The 12,466-nt window shown below is 38.2% G+C and overlaps 1 pseudogene; it reads left to right on the plus strand.

Annotated features, from left to right (window-relative positions):
* Positions 1 to 5,303: 5,303 nt before the first annotated feature.
* Positions 5,304 to 6,490, plus strand: LOC128099016 (high mobility group protein B1-like; annotated as a pseudogene).
* Positions 6,491 to 12,466: the final 5,976 nt, after the last annotated feature.

The following is a 12,466-nucleotide window of genomic DNA, read 5'->3' on the forward strand; positions in this document are numbered from 1 at the left end:
ACCCAGATATTGGGGTGAATTCTGAAAGGTCAGAGAAGCAGAAAAAGCCACAGCTAACCTCACCTTGCCAACTTCCTTAAACTGGAACCTCTGAGTCCTCATCTGATGGATCTCAGCTGAACTGCTGCTAAAAGCTAAAAGCTTAAAAGCCTAAAAGCCTCTTGTTTCTGGTCCTCATGCCTTATATATCTTTCTGCTTCCTGACATCAATTCCTGGGATTAAAGGCATGTGTCTTTCCCAAGCAAGGCATGAGATCTCAAGTGCTGGGATTAAAGGTGTGTGTCACCATGGCCTGGCTATTTCCAGTGTGGCCTTGAACTCACAGAGATCCATCTGGATCTCTGCCTCCAGAATGCTAGGATTACAGGTGTGTGTACCACTGCCTAACCTCTATGTTTAATATAGTGGCTGTTCTGTTCTTTGACCCCCAGATAAGTTTATTGGGTTCACAATATATCAACCACAAATACTAGATTAGCTGTTCTCAACCTGTAGGTTGTGATCATTTGGGTATGGGTGTACATATCATATATCCTGCATATCAGATATTTACATTATGATTCATAATAGTAGTAAAATTACAGCTATGAAGTAGCAACAAAATAAGTTATGGTTGAGGGTCACCACAACATGAGTAACCATATTAAGGTTTACAGCATTAGGAAAGTTGAGAACCACTGCATTAGATAGAATTATTTTCCTTTCTATCATAGGAATTTATTGAGCTGAAATAATAGTTTTACTTAACCTTATGTGAAGGATAATACCAGCATGTAGGGACTCTGTAGGCTGAAAATATAGACTTTGGTCACCCATCTCAATGTGTTCAACAGTTATAATGGTCTTCTATCTTAGTAGAAACTACTAATAATTGACAGTCCCACATAATAAATGATTTTGTAAATATGAACATGATATAATGTAGAATCAGCTAGGGAATCTGTCAATGCTAGATGTAATGAAAGGGGGGGAACATAGACTCTATTACTTACTGCCTCTAGATAATGTGGAAGCAGCCACAAAAGGCTGTATCCAACAAAAAGAGAGAACACTATTTTGCTAACTAGCAATGTTTAGAGAATCAAGATAATAAAGAGAAATCCAGTCTTGACATTTGGGATCAGAATCTGTGTTAGTTCCTTTTTTATGTGAGATACAATATCAAGACAAAAGCAACACAAGGAAAGGTTTATCTGGGCCCAAAAGTTTAAGAAAGTGTCTGTAATAGTGTGGAAGTCAAGTAGGCTCTTGGGGCAGCTGGTCACATTGTATCCTAAGTCAGGAAGAAGAGAAGAGCAAATGACCGCTCCAGTCACTTACACAGTCTTAGAATCACAGCTTGGGGAATGATACCCCCTACACCAAATAAAATTCAACATAATCCATCTAGGCATGTCCAAAGGCCTACATTCCAGGTGATTTGAGAGCCCATCATGTTCACAAATGAGATCCATCATCATGGGAACTCTGTGGTAAGTAGCCTCAGGTCACTAAGAAGATACAGTAAACTGTTTTCAGGGAAAACAGTTTCATCATTCCAACAACTTGTGGGTTCATTCAACATTAAAAAAAATAAAATTAGGTTTCACTAAAAATGAACTTACTTAACTGAGTGACCAAAAACATTTAATCTTTTCTACTAAATTAAGAAATGACATGGAAAACCAATGAAATTAGGAAATACCAAATTGTGGTCAGGTTGTATTTTATAAGAAAAGAATCTATTGTCAATTTAAAAAGAGTGATAAAAACAGAAAATATCATTGATATCTAATTGATAGTAACAGGAGAAATATGAGGCTGTCTATTAGAGAAACAAGGAGTTATAAAGGCAGAGGCAATTCACACTGCTTATTATTCATTTCATTTTCGAGGGCTATCAGCATAGGGAAGCCTCATATTCTAAAATATTAAACTCCATCTTAAGAGGCCATCAATCAAGACGCGTCATGCATTTATGCTTTCAGCAAGTGCAACCTGATGTACTTTCCCAGAGTCACTGCTTTTCTCCCAGTTACTCCCAAATAATTGTATACATCATCAATTATCTTTGCTGACATTTTCTCTAATACTTCTGTCTTACCTAGGTAGCTTGTCTCATAATTCTGAAAGCCTAGTTGAAGCATTCTGGAACTGTTAATATGACAGGATAATTGTGATGACTTCTCCCAGTTTCTTCTTCTAGACCTTCATCCACAGTTGGTCCTCATTGTTCATGGCGTCTCCATTTGTGAATCTGTCTACTCATCAAAATTTATTTGTAAATCTCAACACTCATGACACTTTTAGAATCATATAAGATTATGAGAAGGGTGGTGAAATTTGTTAGTCGTACATGATATATTTTCAGTTGAGATTTTAAAGAGTCAACCTCCCCCCTGCTTATTTTATTACTTCTTTCTTAAAGGCTAACTTATATATATGGTATAATAAGATAAAAAGTATCATATCAGAGTTGGACCAAGATAATCCAACTGAAGGAAAACAGGATAAACGAGGAGGCAAAAGAATCAGAGAAGCACTGGTTCATTCACTTAGGAATCCCATAAAAACACAAACTAGTAGTCATAGTATATTCACAGAGGATATGTAGCAGATCTATGCTGGCCTTGTGCATATTGTCTCAGTCTCTGAGTTCACATAAGCTTGGCTCAGGTTCATTTAGTGACCTTGTTTTCTTGCTTACCGCTCTCCACTATGATTATTACACTCCTTCTGCTTCCTCTTCTGTGGAATTACCTGAGATCTAAAGGGAGGTATTGGATGGAGACATCCCATTTAGGGATGAGTGTTCCAAGGTCTCTTACTCTCTGCCTAATGTCTGGCTGTGGGTTTCTGCATTTGTTTCCATCTGCTGCAGGAGGAAGCTATACCAGACAGTTTTTTTTGGGCCACCAACAAGTTCCCAAATTGTTACATGAAAACTTATTAGTTTTGAATGCTTGGCCTAGCTTAGGCTCATTTCTGCCTAGCTCTTTTAACTTAAATTAACCTGTTTATCTTTATCTACCTTTTCCCTTGGGGCTTTTTACTTTTCTTTCCTTCTGTATATCTTCTTTTCAGGGCTTGTCATTTATGGCTGGCTGACCTCTGCCTGGCTTGTGGCCCTAAGCATCTACCTCATTCTCTTATTCTCCTTCTCTTGTTCCTCCCTTGAACCTAGATTTCTCCTCCTATTTATTCTCTCTGCCTGCTAGCCCCATTTATATCTCTCTTGCCTACCTATTGACCCTTCAGCTTTTTATTAGACCAATCAGATGCCTTTGGCAGGCAAGGTGGAATAAATGGAACATATTAAACACACACTCCTTACATTGTTAAACAAATGCAGCATAAACAAATGTAATACACCTTTCCATAGTTAAAGTAATATGTAATATGCTGTGGAATAATCCTCTTTTACACTGTAAAGACTTGTCACTTGAATGGTTTAATAAAATGTTGGGCAACAAAATTAAGGATGATGGGAAGAAGAAAGGCTGAATCAGAGAGTTGCTGGCAAATGCAGAGAAGCAAGATGTGAATGGCATACTGAAAAAATGTACCAAGCCGCATGGCTAATTATAGATAAGAATTATGAGTTAATTTAAGTGTAAGAGTTAGCTAGTAACAAGCCTGAGCTATCAAACAAGCATTTATAATTCATATACCCCTCTGTGTGTTTATTTGGGAACTGTTGGGCAGGAAAGGACCATCCATTTTCAGTAACATATTTTTGCACAAATAAAATAATATTCCACAACAGGAAGCTTCTCTGACGATGCCTGAACAAGAAACTGATCTGTGAGTACAGCTGAGTATTACTACATTTATTTTTTAATTTTTTAGATCAAAAGAATTTAATTTTATTCTAGGTCTCTGGGTTATCTAGTCTCAGGCTCATGATCATCCAAGCTGTATGGTGCTGTGGGATGTTCTGTATGCTAAATGTGTTGCTCTGATTGGTTAATAAATAAAACACTGATTGGTCAGTAGCCAGGCAGTAAGTATAGGCAGGACAAAGAGAGAAGAGAATTTTGGGAAGTGAAAGGCTGAGGCAGAGAGACCCTGCCAGCCACTGCCATGAGATGTTAAGATACCGGTAAGCCATGAGCCATGTGGCAACTTATAGATTAATAGAAGTGGGTTAATTTAGGATATAAGAACAGCTATCTAAAAGCCTGCCATGGCCATACAGTTTATAAGTACTATAAATCTCTGTGTGTTTACTTGGTTGGGTCTGAGCAGCTGCGGGACTGGCAGGTGAGAGAGATTTGTCCTGATTGTGGGCCAGGCAGAAAAACTCTAGCTACAGTATGGCTTTCATCTCCTGAAGAAGGCCTTAAGTTGAAACAGTTATTGATTGGTTACTCCCACAAGCTTTATGCCACTATTGTACTAGCATATCTTACAGGCAGCACATCATTGTAGACCAAAGCATTTGTGGCCATCTTGGTTTTTATGTTTCTCTTTTGATAGTGTGCAGAATACCTTCCTGTACCAAAGATGCTAAAACAAAGGGGTGAAGACTCTTTGTAGGCACCAGCTCTACTTCCTCATGTTCAAATGAATTGTGTAGGTGTTATCTTCTGTGACTTGTCAGTTTGTGGAGAGCAACTTATTGTCTGGGCAACAACCTGTTTTGTTATGGTCAACACTTTCATTAGATATAACCCAATCCCATTAAACATAATTAGATGTAGCCAAAAAAATTAATTAGATGCAACCCAAGGACTGGAAGCTTCATTTGGTTGACAATAGATGGCCCAAGTAAAACTCTGTCTTCCCCATTATGTAGTGCTTTCGTTTAGATATCCTTTATATATGTATATATTTTTGGAATCTTCTACTGTATTGTTTCTATACTATCCCTCAAAGCCCCCTTAATTTTAGCTGTTCCTCCCAAATTCTGTCCCTCACCTGAGTGCTTTGAAGTATGTCTAGTGTAATAGTTTTCACATATATTTTGTCTTTGTTTGTGATTTTCTTGTTTAAACTGGAATCCAAAGGGACTGCATGTAAATTGGCCTGTGTTCCTGAGCTGACTTTACATGTATTGTGTCTTACATTAAAAGACCAGCACTTCGGGAGGCAGAGGCAGGCGGATCTCTGTGAGTTCGAGGCCAGCCTGATCTCCAAAGCGAGTTCCAGGAAAGGCGCAAAGCTACACAGAGAAACCCTGTCTCGAAAAACCACAAAAAAAAAAGATCAGTCAAACAGCCCTTGCAGTACACTGAGCTCCATAGAGGACAGCGCCGGGGCACAGCACGAGCCAGACGGGCACTGGGCGACTCTGTGCCTCGCGGAGGAAAATCAACTAAACATGGGCAAAGGAGATCCTAAGAAGCCGAGAGGCAAAATGCCCCTCATACGCATTCTTTGTGCAAACTTGCCGGGAGGAACACAAGAAGAAGCACCCGGATGCTTCTGTCAACTTCTCAGAGTTCTCGAAGAAGTGCTCAGAAAGGTGGAAGACCATGTCTGCTAAATAAAAGGGGAAATTTGAAGACATGGCAAAGGCTGACAAGGCTCGTTATGAGAGAGAAATGAAAACCTACATCCCCCCCAAAGGGGAGACCAAAAAGACAGTTCAAGGACCCCAATGCGCCCAAGAGGCCCTCCTTCGGCCTTCTTCTTGTTCTGTTCCGAGTATCGCCCCAAAATCAAAGGAGAGCACCCCGGCTTGTCCATCGGGGACGTGGCGAAGCTGGGGAGGAGAGCACCCCGGCTTGTCCATCGGGGACGTGGCGAAGAAGCCGGGGGAGATGTGGAACAACACCGCTGCAGACGACAAGCAGCCCTGTGAGAAGAAGGCTGCCGAGCTGAAGGAGAAGTACGAGAAGGATATCGCTGCCACAGAGCTAAAGGAAAACCCGATGCGGCGAAGAAGGGGATCGTCAAGGCTGAAAAGAGCAAGAAAAAGAAGGAAGAGGAAGATGAGGAGGAGGATGAAGAGGATGAGGAAGAGGAGGAAGAAGAGGAAGACGAAGATGAAGAAGAAGATGATGATGATGAATAAGTTGGTTCTAGCGCAGTTTTTTTTCTTGTCTATAAAGCATTTAACCCCCCTGTACACAACTCACTCCTTTTAAAGAAAAAAATTGAAATGTAAGGCTGTGTAAGATTTGTTTTTAAACTGCACAGTGTCTTTTTTTGTATAGTTAACACACTACCGAATGTGTCTTTAGATAGCCCTGTCCTGGTGGTATTCTCAAGAGCCACTAACCTTGCCTGGTACAGTCTGGGGGTTGTAAATTGGCATGGAAATTTAAAGCAGGTCCTTGTTGGTGCACAGCACAAATTAGTTATATATGGGGACGGTAGGGGTTTTTTTTTGTTTTTGTTTTTATGTTTTTTGTTTTTTTTTTCATCTTCAGTTGTCTCTGATGCAGCTTATACGAAGATAATTGTTGTTCTGTTAACTGAATACCACTCTGTAATTGCAAAAAAAAATTGCAGCTGTTTTGTTGACATTCTGAATGCTTCTAAGTAAATACATTTTTTTTATTAAAAAAAAAAAAGATCAGTCAAACAAACAAAAAACCCAAATGTTGTTAGTAACTTTTGCTAAATACCCATGTCAATATTTCTGGTTCAATGGAAATAAATGAGAAGTGTAGTGTATTTAGATTACATTACTTAGAAACACACAATGTAAGATTATCTTCTGAGCAGTCACTGATGTTGAGGCCAGAACCTCAAGGGACTCAACCATCCATGGATGCTACTCTACTTATGTAGGTACTGGATAAATTTGCTCAACTTGATACTAGCTTGATTTACCTGGGAAGAGGGACCCTCATTTGAGGAATTGCCTGTACAAGATTTATTAGATTGCTGATTGATGGTGGAAGAGTCAGCTCACTGTAAGGGCTGCCCGGCTAGGGCAGATAGTTCTCAATTGTATAGGAAAGCAATCTGAGCAAGCCAATAAGTGACATTTCTCTCCAGACATTCCTTCCATTCTTGGCTTGGATTCCCTTGATGATGGATTGTAACATGTAAGCCAAATGAACCCATTCCTCTCCAGTTACTTTGGTTAGTATTTTATCAAAGAAATAAGAAATACATTAGGAAAGTCATGCTATATACTGAAAAGCTGGTCATATGTTGAAAATATCAAAGTCAAAACTACATTTATAGCACCTAACCTATTTAGTGATACATTATTTTAGAATAATCTGTTCGTTCATGACCATGTGTCTAGCCAAGACCTATTACTCACTATTGTTGTCCAGAATCACAAAAACATATCATACTGCCCCTCACTAGCTTATGAACATATACAAAATTCAAATTTCAAAGTGAACTTATGAAAGTATTACCTTTGTATCAAAGTAAAGGTCATCAACCAACTCAAGTTCTATCTGCATTTTTATCTAGAAATGATGCTTCTTCAGTTTAGGCAATCCTCTAGTTGGTGCTACTCTAGAACATAACTACTATAACCATAAAAAAAATGGAAAATGACCCATTTTCAAAAGTGTCTTGTGGAAGTTTAGGTCTATACACAGATGAACAAGAAATACTCAATCCCTACTAGTGTCTGCTAGTATAGCTAACACCATCCAAATTAAAAATTAGAATTAGAAAATTATTAACAGCCAAGCTTGCCTAATGACATGCAGATAGGACAAGGCCAGGGGCATGAAGCACTTTAAAATAAAGAGGACATAAACTTTTGGAAATGAATCCACACATTTTTGCCTTTGGAAAAATACACAAATATAAATGACAGATGACCAGATGACACATAAGATAGCATGCCCATGATTACTCAGTCAATGAGGAAAGTAGGAGAGTGATTAGCATTTGGGGTTCTAAAATGTGTTCCTAGCATTCTCTTGACATTTTCCCCACCATTAGATTAATGATAAACAAATGCTAAAAACCAGACACCTACTTAATGTCAGGCATTCATGCCTGATTTAAATAATCTATACAGCATTGTATTTATTACAGGTAAAAAATAGAACATTAATAATATGGGGTAATTTTACAAGTTCCCACCCATACATGATGAGCTAATTGATGCTGAGAGAGGGAGCATCATTTTACTCCAATGATGGGCCTCTTAATATGTTATTTAATCTTAAGTGTTAAGCCATAACACATAAACAAAAATAAATAGACTCAGAAGGTTATATCTGTCTGTATATCTATCTATCTATCTATCTATCTATCTATCATCTATCATCTACCTATCATTATCTATCATCTGTCTATCTATCTGTATAGAGATATAGATATAATTTTAAAAGGTCATGAATTTGAGGATTTGGGGGAATCACTGGAGAAGTTGGACAAGAAGGGTTGTACAAATTATATAAATACACTGCTTACATATGAAATCCTTAAAAATAATAAAAATAAGTATAATTTTAAAAGACTATTAATAAAAAGCAAACCACATGCATTGTCATTTTCCATCACTGGCTAACCTGTCATCTTTTGTTTGATCATTTCTGAGAAATAAAGACTACTTTTATTACTTGGGTTTAATAGAAGCTGAATGTTTTTACACAAGACACATCCAATAAAATGTCATTTTTAAAAAGTATACTGCAGCAAATGATTACAAATATAAAAGGCAAATCCTAAAAACTATATGAAACCATAGTCTTATAAAATGTTGCAACTATAAATACTTAGCCTAGTACTACTCCTGTCTCCCTTTTGCTATCACATTAATGATATATATATGACATTATATATGACAAATGATATATGTGAAAGAATATGTATATTCTTTCAAATATCCATAATTAAGTTCATGAATTCCGTTAGAGAAAATGGCATAATTACTCATTAGAATTGTGTTCTATTATTTATAAAACATTGAGTTCACCACTCTTTGATTTGTCAACTAGAAACATTCTTAGAATTTTTCCCCAGAGGTGAAGTTTGAGAAAAATGTATGCTCTAGCTTATATTTTTTACCATGTGAATAAAAATTATTTTTGGCTGTGTTTTCAAGGAAGACAGATTTGAAACCCCGTCCTTTAAATCTTAAGTAACTTCAGACTCGTAGTCTCGAGGAAGATTCCTACATAGCACCATCTTATGTTCACCCTTGTATTTTGAACTTGTCTGCAATTTACATATTGATACAATGGTAGTCAACAGAAATATGTTACTGATATACCTTAGCCACATTATTCCACTAGCAGAAAATTGATGGCACTGAAGTAAGGCACTTGTAGAATAATCTGCTTGCCAATCTGGTATGCAAGCTGCTTTGAACCCTACACAGTATAGCTTTTCTTCTCTTCAAAACGTCGTAATAAACAAAACAAACTTGCTTCTGTTGCCTCTTGTACAATGTCTCCATAGATCAATGTGTTACCCTTAACATTTCCACTTTCTGTCACTGTGTGTTTTTCTCCATGTGTATGTTTTGTATGTGGGTGGCCTATGTGGGCAGGAGTGCATGACTCTAGAGGCCAGAAGAGAATTTTGGGTGTCCTGATCTCTCACTCTCCACATTTTTCTTATTCTGTTACTCATCACGGAGCTAAAATATCATGGTTGATAAGCCCCAATGATCCTCTTATCCACCTGTGTGTGCTCCCCCCCACCAACAGTGCTCATCTTACAGGTGTGGATGTGGGCATAATATTTTTTTGTCACTGAAGTTCTGAACTCAGGTACACATGCTTGTGAAGCAAGTGCTCATACCCTGATTCATCTCACTATTCCCTCAACGATGTATGCTCTTGAGGTTCTGTACAATTTTATATACTTTATAAAAACTAATAATAAATTAATTTTAATCATTAGTTATTTTAAAAATTGGAAATTCATTAATTAATTAATATATTATTAAACTCATATATAAATATATGTAACCAGATACAAAGCCAGTAGCCTTTTTATATTTCATATCATCATGTTTTTGAACAGAGTCCAAGAAATTTCTCAGACAATGTAAGCTTTTGTTGTTGCTATGTATAGTCTCCAATACATTGAAGGCAAGTCCCTGTTGCTGAAGTCACCCTTCACTTTGGACACAGAATTTGTGTCCCAAAAAAAGGGGAAGTGCTGTGGGATGTTCTGTATGGCAAATGTGTTGCTGATTAGTCAATAAATAAAACACTGATTGGCCATTGGCTAGGCAGGAAGTATAGGCGGGACAAAGGGGGAGGAGAAGAAGAAAGCTGGGAAGTGGAAGGCTGAGTAAGAGAGACACTGCCAGCCGCCATGATGAGAAACAGCATGTGAAGATCTCGGTAAGCCACGAGCCATGTGGCAAGGTATAGATTAATGGAAATGGATTAATTTAAGCTGTAAGAACAGTTAGCAAGAAGCCTGCCATGGCCATACAGTTTGTAACCAATATAAGTCTCTGTGTTTACTTGGTTGGGTCTGAGTGGCTGTGGGACTGGCAGGTGAGAGAGATTTGTCCTGAGTGTGGGCCAGGCAGGAAAACTCTAGCTACAAATGGCGTCCAATGTGTTGGCAAGAGTTTCCACCTAAAAACTGAGAAAAAAGATTCTAAAACGGAGCTAAAAACAGCTTCCTAATTGTCTCTCAAATGAGCAGCAGCTGCCGGTTTGAGCTACTTGTGGGTTCCTGGTGTGCATGTTTGACCTGCAGTATGGTGGGATTGAGGCCTCTGCAAGTGGCACATTAAGTTGCATGGTGGATTTAGACTTTGCTAGTACAAAACAAAACAAAACAAAACAAAACAAAAAAGAGGTTTCTGGGCTACACGCTGCTTGGATAAAAGCATAGACCCACAATAGCTCCCAGAGCTGGCGGTAAATCACTGCCATGTTGGGAAGCTGAGGTGGGCGGAGCCACCAGCCACAAGATCCCAGTTGTATCTGACCTGAAATTGTCTTTCCTAATGAGTAGCTTTCATATTACCAGAAGATGCTATTCCAGATATTGGAATAGCATCAGCTGTATCACAGATGAACTACATAACGACCAGCATGAGATATTCTAAGGGTGCAATCATGGAAATCATATTTTAGTGGTAAGCAATACCTTTCTATTTGGACTTATACCACTCTCAAAAAGAGGGAAATCATGCCTGGTACTGAAAACATAGCCAATTACCAAGGGCAAGTGAGTTCATGAATCTTAGAGTGAAACCTACTACATTCACTCTACTAAACTACCATGATTCCTAACTGCATTCTAAATTCTCATCCTTGTACCCAGTGATAAGTATCAATTTCAGTCCTGATCAATGAAATGTCTCTTTGCTGCAGATGAGACCATTACAAAAAACCACAACTTATGGTGAACAGCTCAGCCTCAGTGAATGAATCTATAAGACAACTTCCATGTCTGAGTTTCAAGGAGCATCACATCCCAGAAGAGGTGCTGGGAAACCAGAAGAGAAGGAATCCTGCTGTGAGTCGGTGTCTCCTGGAAATGAAAAAGAAACCGCGCCAATGACAGCTCAACCATATGGCAACCTAAAATGACCTAAATAAAGACAATACTGATAGACATGAGATCGTAAAAAGGGGAAATTTCATAGGACCCCAACCCCAGAGAAATAACTGTAGGCAACCATGGAATGATGAGAGAGGAAGAATTAATCTTCTCCAGGATGTGCCTCTTAATTGGATATCCAATGCCAAGTAATCAGTCCTAAGTTTATATATATACTATTCAACAATAAACAGACTGAGCATGTTATATTTATAAATAAATGCATTCAAAAGTATATATATAACAATAAGAGCAAAAGGAAAGAGGCCATGAATTTGAGAAGAAATGGGGCAGGGGTGGGGGGAGAAATGATACCATTATATTATAATTTAAATAAATGAATCTTTTTGAAAAGTAGTAAAAGGGAAGAAATAGAAAAGTAAATACAGTGATAGCAGATATGGCTCAATGGTATACGCTACAAAATGATGAAAACCTGACTTCAAATCCCTAAAACCCATGAAAAAAATCAGGTGTGGCCACTAGTGCCATACAGAGCAGGGACAGGCTGATCAATAGGGTTTGCTGACTGCCAGCATAGAACCAATTTAGTGAGAGCCTTTCCCTGAAGGGAATAAAGCGGAGAGTGATGGTGCAGGACAGCAGACATCCTCTTCTGGCCTCTATGCATGTGCATAGACTTTTATAAATGTGCACATGCATGAGAGAGAGAGAGAGAGAGAGAGAGAGAGAGAGAGAGAGAGAGAGAGAGAGAGAGAATACCATGCAATTATTAAAACTTGATTGCTTTTAAAGAGTTGCTACAAAGGAAAATACTCAAAGATCACTAAGCTAATTTTGCTCCTATAAGAAATATCTCCTTTTTTGATGTGACAACCTAAGGTTAGCTATGCCCCTTCTTGAGTACTTTCCAATTGAAACACAATCTCTTTTTTAGGAGCTTTTTAGGAAAGAGAATACAGGGAAAGTACACCTTGCAGGAGAGTAGCAAGGCAAGGTAACAGGAAAAGAACAAAGAATAGGTTAGGCTGCCTCAAATCTTTGTTCTTTGTGATTTTTATTGAGGGTTAAGATAGA

This window comes from Peromyscus californicus, unplaced genomic scaffold (assembly GCF_007827085.1).
Source record: "Peromyscus californicus insignis strain IS unplaced genomic scaffold, ASM782708v3 Scaffold_6__1_contigs__length_162567912, whole genome shotgun sequence".
NCBI classification, from domain to species: Eukaryota; Metazoa; Chordata; class Mammalia; order Rodentia; family Cricetidae; genus Peromyscus; species Peromyscus californicus.